Raw genomic sequence first — 8,000 nt, forward strand, 5'->3', positions numbered from 1 at the left:
GTCTGAAGACTCTAGTCTAACTAAGGGAATAAAGAGTGGTGCTCTCTTGCATTTCCCTTCAACTTGGTATTGAGGTGACTATGTTTTTATAAAACTTAAACTGATCTCGTAATTGTGTAACTTTTTTTTCTTTTCATCTATACTGCTAATAATAAGAGTTTGTGTGTGACATTTCTTAGAGGGAGGTCCGTTTACTGCCTGCCGAGGCGGGATAAAGGGAGTGGCTGTGTGGTTGCCATGGAAACGAGGGTGGAGCGACTGCGGCTGCCATGGAGATAAAACGTCAGGGCAGCTCGTCTTGCTGGGAGTTGCCAAATCTGCCACTGTCACTGATAAGAACCTGATTGTTTGTATAAGAGTGATCGCAAATGGGACGACACCGCCTGGCCAGTAGGGTTGGGCACTATGTCCCTGTTTCGGCACAAGGTGCCGGTGCACAGTTACGTTCCGCTGTTCCAGAACACCGAGTGTCAATTGTTCCGAAACATTCTCAAGCGAGCCGGAGACACTGACTCGCTGTCCCATCAGAAGCGCCGCTATGCACTGCCCTTCGCCTACTAGCTGAACTGTGCAGCGGGCGCACGGGACGCGGGACTGCAACTGCGCAGTGTAGAGAGAACTTCGAGAGGCAACATTACATGCTCCGCGCCAGTGGGAACTGGGAGTGTGCCTGTACGGAACGTGCTGTGTGGTGTGTGCCTGTGTGTAGTTATGGCCATGGTCCAGCATAAAGCTGCAGGGAACGTGAACGAACAGTCGGAACACTGAAATTCGCGCCCAATAATCACGTTAAAGGCTGCTATTAGGTTAAGATTTTTCCGGTCAATATAAAATACTCATAACACGGTTACAATGGCAGTGCAGGTGTTTAAAAGTAACCAGTTCAAGAATATTTTCACCAGTTGAACGTATTGGCCTGTATTGTGAGTAATTAGTGAGTAATTAATATCTCGAAAATTTCCCTCAACACTTTCTCGGGGATTGACGTTAAACATTAATTTTGACTTTAAGGAAACTTTTAAGCCCAAGAAAAATATGGGTCGTCGCTTTGGAATTTAAAAAAATGAAATGGCGTATGGCTTTTAGTGCCGGGAGTGTCCGAGGACATGTTCGGCTCGCCAGGTGCAGGTCTTTCGATTTGACACCCGTAGGTGACCTGCGCGTCGTGATGAGGATGAAATGATGATGAAGACGACACATACACCCAGCCCCAGTGCCAGCAAAATTAACCAATTATGGTTAAAATTCCCGGCCCTGCCGGGAATCGAACCCAGGATCCCTGTGACCAAAGGCCAGCACGCTAACCATTTAGCCATGGAGCCGGACTTGGAATTAAAAATATAACTGGATGAATACATTGTTGTACTTTCCTGCTGTTAGGCCGGGCGCACATTGAGAAGGAGTTGGCCGCAGAGCAGGGAAGAGCAGAGCAGAACACCGCGAACCTTACGAAATTGCGAAGTGGACGTGAGCGCACATTGCCACGCAGGCTCTCGTCGGTTTTCAGAAATAACATGTTTTCTTTAGACTCTGTGATACTGGGGCATCCAGTATAAAGAGGCTCTTTTTTCTTTTTCTTCAAGCATTCGCGATTTTTCTCATTTTGTTAGTCATCTTCACAATTTCCCTTGTGCTGATGGCAACGCGGTTATTCAGCTTAAGACAATCGCAATAAAAACTACCACCTTCGCCAGTTTACAAGACTGAACAATATTTATATGTTACCGATATTCGGCGATTATATGGACTAAGCAAAGAATTTAATTCATGATCATTTTTTATATTTTTACGTCGCACCGACACAGATAGGTCTTATGGCAACGATGGAATAGGAAAGGGCTAGGAATGGGAAGGAAGCGACCAAGGCCTTAATTAAGGTACAGCCCCCCCCCCAGCATTAGCCTGGTGTGAAAATGGGAAACCACGGAAAACTACCTTCACGGTTGCCGACAGAGGGGTTCGAACCCCCTATCTCCCGAATGCAAGCTCATAGCAAGGCGATCCTAACCGCACGACCAACTTGCATGGTAAATTCATTAATAGGATCACAGTGGGGGAGAGGGAAAAATATGTATTTACAAATGTACTGCTAGATTTTCATCTAGTTGTCACAAGACACAAGATACTAAAATCAATCAACATTCACAATCTGTTGTGAACGCGTTTGCAATTATATTTGACAAGACATGATAAATGATTTTCCGTATTTATCTCTTCACATAAATGTGATGATGGATGACGGCGACGGAGTCGGCGATGATGCTCTCCATAATCAACATTAGAACTTTGTCTTAAATTCTATATGTTGCGAGAACTTGGGTCATGGATTGTTTCATAGATATATGAGGATTACATGCTTTTGTTTAACGTCGCACTAACATATCGAAGGTTTTCGGCGACGGAAGAAGGGTGGAAGATTGGGAAGGTAGCGGACGTGGCCTTAATTAAGGTACAGCCCCAGCATTTGCCTAGTGTGAAAATAGGAAACCACGGAAAACCATCTTCAGGGCTGCCGACAGTGGGGTTCGAACCCACTATCTCCCGAATGCAAGCTCACAGATGCGCGACCCTAACCGCACGGCCACTTTCCCGGTGGATTACATTTTAGGCCTTTCTCTAAACTGCCTTGTTACGCAGCGTGAATAAAATGATTTATAGCCTGGACTGTAGTGCCTTATTCCCCGAATTTACATACCGATTTTAATTAAATTCTGTTCAGCCATTTTCTCACGAACATACATACATACATAAATATATACGTACATACTGCATTGCAGTCCACATGATTCACATAGTACCTACAAAACATGGCGAGACTGAATGGCTGTGGTAATTTTCTCCTCCATTTCTTAACTGCGTGACACGTGCGCAGGAAACTGTGTTTCGAAGACATCGCGTGGTAGGCGGAAGTACGTGCAGAACCGGCCTGCTCTGTCCTGCCGTGTCTGTCAACTTGCGATGGTGCAATGATTTGTGTGGATTACAAAAATCTGCTCTGCGCTGCACTGCTTTAGCTGCTTCGCCTGCGTCCCAATGTGCTCTCTGCACTTCGAATTCCTTCCCTCTCAACTTCCATTTACTTTCTTCAATAGCTCGAAAATTTCCCTCAACACTTTCTCGGGGATTGATGTTAAAAATTAATTTGGACTTTAAGGAAACTTTTAAGCCCGAGAAAAATACGGATCATCGCTTTGGAATTAAAGATATAACTGGATGAAAAAATGTTGACACTCTAACACAGGGCGGCACACAGCCGGTATCAACAGGCAGACACAGCCAAGGCCAACTAATCTATCTAGTGCGGCCTTGGCACAGCACGTTCGGTTCAGGCACATTCCAGCTGAAGCGGAGCATGTCCTGTTGCCTCTCGAAGTTCTCTCTAGGACGCAGTTACAGTCCTGTGCCCTGTGTCCCGTGTCTCGGCACTCTGTACCGAAGCATTCCGCCTCAAGTTCCTAATGTTGCGGAACAAGTGAATGTTCCGGTCTGCCCAACCCTACTGGCCAGGTAGTCTACAACAGATCACAGCGGTCAGAATGAACGAGGGAACAAGTGAGCCGGAAGCGAGGGGTAAGAGAATGTAGAAAGGAATGCTGGAATGTAGCAACATCGTGAAATGGCACGTGCAGTGCTCCTCCCTCCAACCTTACCTATCAGACGCCAACTTTAGTTAAGTCTAGTATAGTCACCTCCGTAGTATAGGCTTAGCTTCTGTAACGTCGGGCCATTGGCCCACATAGGGTTTCTAGTATTTTCTTGTGAATTTCAAGGAGTGCAAGTATTCGCCTGCTAACATATCGATTTTCGGCCAGTAACTAACATTTTGCTTTTAACAAAGGCCACGTAGAATGGGTACTTGTTATCCCTGATAAAGTCAACTTCATTCATTTCATTTTAAGGCAAATCAGACTGTTGAGCCGTTAAGACAGTGAGTATTGCTTGTTTTTGTTCAATGTAGGTTGTGCCTGGAACGTGGAAATTTTGGAGTATAGTCTCCTAATGAGTAACTGTGTAGAGAAAAGACGCTCCTCTCCTTGAGAGTTGGTTAAAGGGAGCAGTAGTGCTCTTGTTAAATTTGTAACTAAGGGAGCTTCAAGTTCATGTTGTTAAATTGTTGTTGTCTGATTTTTCTAATATTGTTACTCAAGCTCACGAGCTAGACCTTATACCTGAATTTTGTTATTTGCGCAGCAAATTGTAAAGTCTGAAAGGAAAAAAATAAAGGAAAAAAGAAATATAGCTTAAATTCTAAAGTTTTAAATCGATCTTCCGCCTTTTGTATATTTACCCATTCAGGCCCGCACGTTCTTTCACCACTGCCCACTACGGTATCCCCGTAACAATTATTATTATTATTATTATTATTATTATTATTATTATTATGGGTCTTATGGCGACGATGGGACAGGAAAGGCCTAGGGATGGGGAGGAAGCGGCCGTGGCCTTAATTAAGGTACAGGCCCAGCATTTGCCTGGTGTGAAAATGGGAAACCACTGAAAACCATCTTCAGGGCTGCCGAGAGTGGGGTTCGAACCTAGTATCTGCCGAATACTGGATACTGGCCGCACTTAAGCGACTGCAGGTATCGAGCTCGGTATTATTATTATTATTATTATTATTATTATGGGTCTTATGGCGACGATGGGACAGGAAAGGCCTAGGGATGGGGAGGAAGTGGCCGTGGCCTTAATTAAGGTACAGCCCCAGCATTTGCCTGGTGTGAAAATGGGAAACCACTGAAAACCATCTTCAGGGCTGCCGAGAGTGGGGTTCGAACCTACTATCTCCCGAATACTGGATAGGCCCTACTGGCCGCACTTAAGCGACTGCAGGTATCGAGCTCGGTATTATTATTATTATTATTATTATTATTATTATTATTATTATTATTATTACAGTAGAGTCTCGTTAATCCGAACTAATTGGAACCGGAGACTGTTCGGATTACGAAATTTTCGGATTAACCGGAAAATATTTTCTAATAATAATGTTATTGTTTTTACGTCTCGCTAACTACGTTTACGGTTTTCGAAGACCCCTAGGTGCCGGGATTTTCTTCCGCAGGAGTTCTTTTACGTGCCAGTAAATCTACTTACACGAGGCTGACGTAATTGAGCACCTTCAAATACCACCAGACTGAGACAGGATCGAACCTGCCAGGTTGGGGTCAGAAGGCCAGCGCCTCAACCGTCTGAGGAAAATAGTTTGTACAATACAGTACAGTACAACCACAGTAGTGTCACATTCAGATGCCGCAACCGCCTTAGAACTTGCTGTACGCTACGTCGAGCAACACTCCGCTGCTATGCCCACTGATGTAATTTTCATGAGACGCTGGTTTAACACTGCATCTTCGAGTAGTTTCCAATCACTACGGCAAAAGAAACTAACTGACTTTGTAAAGATACACACCAGTGATTGATGGTTTATGATGTGTAATTATGTTCACATTAAGGTATTCTAGTAAAATATGACTTAATAAAATGGAAGTAAATCTTCATTCTATACTATGTTTTTCCATTTCAATAAGGATACTTCTTTTTAGAAAAATGAATATTTCAGTTCGGATTAACCGGACTTTCGGTTTAACGGGGTTCGGATTAACGGGTTTCTAGTGTATTATTATTATTATTATTATTATTATTATTATTATTATTATTATTATTATTATTATTATTATTATATTATTATTATGCCTTCGCTGGCAGTACCTAGTGTTTACAGTGCATTATGTCTTCTGGTATGGGCTAGAGCAATTTTGTTACTTCCATCGATCTGTCTCTGTCTTATCCTTGGCTTTGACAATATGAAAGCGACTGAGGTATGAGCGATGCTAGTAATGTCGTTCCTTCTACAGGCAGTCCCTGCTATGAATGGTGTGAAAATGTTGTTCATAGGGTCGTTTGATGCATGCATTTCAGTGGGCTTGGCAGACAGATATGTAATACCAACTTCTGGCTCGGTGAGGTAAGCAACGGGAAACTGCCTCACTCCTCATTTCCCTAGTACGCCTCTTCAGTGATGCCTAGGCCATCTATGACAGCTGATGGCAGAGCTGTTGAGGATCCAGCCTTAGGGCTGAAGACTGAACATACATTATTATTATTATTATTATTATTATTATTATTATTATTATTATTATTATTATTATTATTATTATTATTATTATTATTATTGCCGGCCTCGCGGTGTAGAGATAACGTGCCTGCCTCTTAACCGGAGACCCCATGTGTTCGATTCCCGCCCAGGTCGACATTTTACCTGGATCTGAGGGCTGGTTCGAGGTCCATTCAGCCTGTTTTTGTTGGGTCATCAGTCCATAGATTGGTTTGATGCAGCTCTCGATGCCACCCTATCCTGTGCTAACCCATTCATTTCTACGAAACTATTACATCCTACATCTGCTTTAATCTGCTTGTCATATTCATACCTTGGTCTACCCCTACTGCTGTTACCATCTACACTTCCCTCAAAAACTAACGGAACAAGACCCGGATGTCTTTAGATGTGCCCTATCATTCTGTCTCTCCTTCTCGTCAAATGTAGCCAAATCGATCTCCTCTCACCAATTCGATTCAGCATCTATTCATTTGTGATTCGATCTATCCACCTTACCTTCAGGATTCTTCTGCAACACCACATATCAAAACCTTCTATTGTCTCTTCCTGAGCTAGTTATCGTCCATGTTTCACTTCCACACAATGCCACGCTCCAGTAAAATTAAAATGCATTTTTCCATTCCTATATCAATGTTCGAGGTAAGCAAATATATTTTCTAAAGAACGGCCTTCCTTGCTTGTGCTAGTCTGCATTTTATGTCCTCCTTACCTCTGCCATCGTTAGTAATTTTACTACCCAAGTAACAATATTCATCTACTTCCTTTAAGACTTCATTTCTTAATCTTATATTACCTGCATTACCTGATTTCGTTCGACTGCTCTCCATTACTTTTGTCTTGGTCGTATTTATTTTAATCTTGTACTTCTTATCCAAGACTCCGTCCATACCATTCAGGAATTTCTCTAGATCTTCTGCAGTATGAGATAAAATAACAATATCATCCGCAAATCTCAGGGTTTTGATGTCCTCTTCTTAAGATTGTGATTCCCCTTTCCAAATTCCTCTTTGATTTCCTTTAGGGCCTGTTCTATATAAACACTGAAAAGGAGGGGGACAAACTGCAGCCTTGCCTCGCTCGTTTCTGGATTGCTGTGATTACGACTGATGAGGTATCTGACTGTGAGATAGCGGCCCCGGTCTAGAAAACCAAGAATAACGACCGAGAGGATTCGTCGTACCGATACCTCGTAAACTGCAGACGTTCGGGCTGAACAGCGGTCGCATGGTAGGCCTTCGGGGCTGTTGCGCCATGGTGTTTGGGTTTGGTTTTATTATTATTATTATTATTATTATTATTATTATTATTAGTAGTAGTAGTAGTAGTAGTAGTAGTAGTACGTAATAGATTCCCTGTTATCGGAGGGGAAGGAGGATTACTTCATGTTAAAGACAAAAATAGAAAAGCTATTTTTAAAAAAGTCGAAAACCTCTGATGTAAAATATCGTGACTGTAGTATACCTATCCGTTTTCCTCATTTTTTCAGAGTTCTCATAGTTCTCATCTTTATCTTGTCGTCAAATGGAGAGAGATTTCGAAATAAATCCCGCTAAAGATAACTGCGATGATTCTTTCTCACATAACAGGGCCTAAAATAGCATTAAAGCTTGAGACAGAAATGGTATTAACGCAGTAGTGGGGTGAAAATGCAGTAGATATCATCGTGTTCCAGTTACCTGTTAAAATGAGAGCACGGAACGAAGTAAGCGGATGGAACTGTCGATAGCAGGTCGACTCTCAGATAATCCTGACGGAGCCTGTGAGAGCTGGATGGGACTGGGGCGCTTTACGGTTTATTGAAATGGCTGAAAAATGACAGCGGACTGGATCTACTACCATCCTTCTTGTAAAATTCTTCATTTTCAAGACATAATACTGC

The sequence above is a fragment of the Anabrus simplex genome, chromosome 8 (genome assembly GCF_040414725.1).
Source record: "Anabrus simplex isolate iqAnaSimp1 chromosome 8, ASM4041472v1, whole genome shotgun sequence".
Classification (NCBI taxonomy): domain Eukaryota; kingdom Metazoa; phylum Arthropoda; class Insecta; order Orthoptera; family Tettigoniidae; genus Anabrus; species Anabrus simplex.